General features: G+C 44.1%; 1 long non-coding RNA gene across 1 annotated transcript; it reads right to left on the bottom strand.

Moving 5' to 3' along the window:
* Positions 1-307: 307 nt before the first annotated feature.
* LOC121012004 (uncharacterized) lies at positions 308-1535 on the bottom strand. The gene is made up of 2 exons (XR_005781907.1): positions 1270-1535; positions 308-671 (listed from the first exon to the last, which is right to left on the bottom strand). It is a non-coding gene; the product is annotated as an uncharacterized LOC121012004 (long non-coding RNA).
* Between the last annotated feature and the right edge of the window lie 1070 nt (positions 1536-2605).

Below are 2605 nucleotides of genomic sequence, written 5' to 3'. Positions count from 1 at the left end.
TTCATGTCACAGTGATAAATGTTTTGAATAGCTTGGGTTAAATATATTATTACAAGTTATTTCACCTCTTCATATTTTTTTTTTTTTAATTTTTTTTTTCAACGTTTTTTATTTTATTTTTGGGACAGAGAGAGACAGAGCATGAACGGGGGAGGGGCAGAGAGAGAGGGAGACACAGAATCGGAAACAGGCTCCAGGCTCCGAGCCATCAGCCCAGAGCCTGACGCGGGGCTCGAACTCACGGACCGCGAGATCGTGACCTGGCTGAAGTCGGACGCTTAACCGACTGCGCCACCCAGGCGCCCCTCCTCTTCATATTTTTAATGTGGCTACTAGAAGACTTTGAATTACACAAATGACTCACATTATATTTCTGTTGTACAGCCCTTTGAACCAATCATAACAATATCATTCTGTATTAGTCAGGGTTCTCCATAGAAACAGAACCAATAAGATTGAGCAATTGATTGCAAGGAATTGGCTCATGTGATTATGGAAGAAGGTAAGTCCCAAGATCTGCAGTGAGTTGGCAAGCTGGAGACCCAGGAGAGCCGATGATTTTGTTCCAGTCCAAGTCCAAAGGCCTGATAACCAGGATTGCTGACAGTGTGGTTTCCATCCAAAAGCTGGCAGGCTCCAGACCCAACAAGAGCCGATGTTTCAGTTCAAACCTGAAAGCAAGAAAAAAGTCAATGTCCCAGTTTGAAAGCAGTCATCTAGGAAGAACTTTCTTTTATTTGGGCAAGAGTCAGCCTTTCTGTTCCATTCAGATCTTCAACTTATTGAGTGAAGCCTACATTAGGGAGGGCAATGTGCTCCGTTGAGTCAACATTTGGGATGAAATGTTAATCTCATCCCTAAAAAACCTCACAGAAGCACCTAGAATGTTTGACCAAATATCTGGGCACCCCATGGCCCAGTCAAGCGGAGACATAAAATTAACCATCATATGTTTCCTGTTTTTCTAGCTTCGAGGGAAGCTGGACCCAGTTATGGGTAAAGGGATGTGAAGGGAAATCTGCTCAGGGAGTCCCAGGAAAGCTTTTGCTCACACAAAAGGAGACATGATTAGTACTTATCCTTCTTTGTGTCTCCCTAGCTTACTTGTGGATGTGATGCCTGCATCTGGAGTAGCCGTCTTGTGACCATGAGGTAATAAATGAGGGGAGAAACATCAACGTGCTAAGGATAATGAAGCAGAAATATGGGAAGAGCCTGGGTACCTAATGGTATTTGGGGTCACTGGAACAATACCAGCAATTGGCTTACCTTTGGATTTCTTCTTAGGTGGCTAAAATTTGTGAAGTTCATGGTTTGTCATAGTTTGTTGTTGTTGTTACTTGCAGCCAAATATATTCCTAACTGATGTTAGAAGAATAGTAGGTACTATTTTAGGCATCGGGGATTAATAACGCCCTTGAGGTAGAAAGACACATTTAGGGGCGCCCGGGTGGCTTAGTTGGTTGAGCGTCTGACTTCGGCTCAGGTCATGATCTTGCGGTCCGTGAGTTCGAGCCCCGTGTTGGGCTCTGTGTTGACAGCTCGGAGCCTGGAGCCTGCTTCAGATTCTGTCTCCCTCTCTCTCTGCCCTTTCCCCACTCATGCTCTGTCTCTCTGTCAAAAATAAACATTAAAAAAAATTTTTATAAAAAGAAAGAAAGACACATTTTAAAGGGGGGGAGAGTTAATACATAAACAAGATAATGTAAGACTGTGGTAATTACTATGAAAACAAATTAACAAATAAAGGGAAACTGGGTATAGCCAGGGAAGGCTCCTTTTGTGATATGCTAGCTAAACTGAGCTATAAGGAACCAAAAAGGAGCTGACCACACACAGAAAGAAAGATACAGGCCACCTGGGTGGCTCAGGCAGTTAGTGAAGCAGCTGACTTTGGCTCAGGTCATGATCTCATGTTTTGTGAGTTTGAGCCCCACATCAGGCTCACTGCTGTCAGCACAGAGCCTGCTTTGGATCTTCTGTACCCTCCTCTCTGCTCCTCCTCTGCTCATGCTCTATCTCTCTCTGAAAAATGAACATTTTAAAAAATTAAAGAAAGAAAGAAAGAAAGAAAGAAAAGGACTTCCCAGGCAGAGGGAATAGCAGGTGAAAACACCCTGAGATGGAAAAGAGCTTGGCTGGTGAAAGAACTGAAGGCAGGCATGGAACCAGAGAAAGCAAAGAAGAGAGTATAAGGGTGAGGCTGGAGAAATAGATGAGCTCCAGGGCACACAGGGTTGGGGCAGGGGGAGCACAGAACACAGATGGGACTTGAGGTGCAATGAGAAAGTCTTGAAGGCTTTTTAGTGTCATAGCCAAATGGTGTTGAGTAAGAGAATTCTAGTTGCCATTTGCAATGTGGAAGCTTGAAGACCAGTAGGAAGAGGTTGAAGAAATAAAATAGCCACAAGGTGAGAGTTAAGATGGCAGAGAAGTAGAGGGACCTGAATTTTCCTTGTCCCTCAAACACAGCTGTATTGAGGTCAGATCACTTAGAACACCCAGGAAATAGATCTGTGGAGCAGCAGAAGGATCTCCATAGTTGGAGGGAGACGGCTTGGCAGGATCAAGGTGTGTGTATGTGAGTTGGGGGAGATAAAATGGT

The sequence above is a fragment of the Herpailurus yagouaroundi genome, unplaced genomic scaffold (genome assembly GCF_014898765.1).
Source record: "Herpailurus yagouaroundi ecotype Mexico unplaced genomic scaffold, PumYag 196, whole genome shotgun sequence".
Lineage (NCBI taxonomy): Eukaryota > Metazoa > Chordata > Mammalia > Carnivora > Felidae > Herpailurus > Herpailurus yagouaroundi.
The sequence above is the reverse complement of the archived record's forward strand: the minus strand, read 5'-3'. Positions and strand labels throughout refer to the sequence as shown.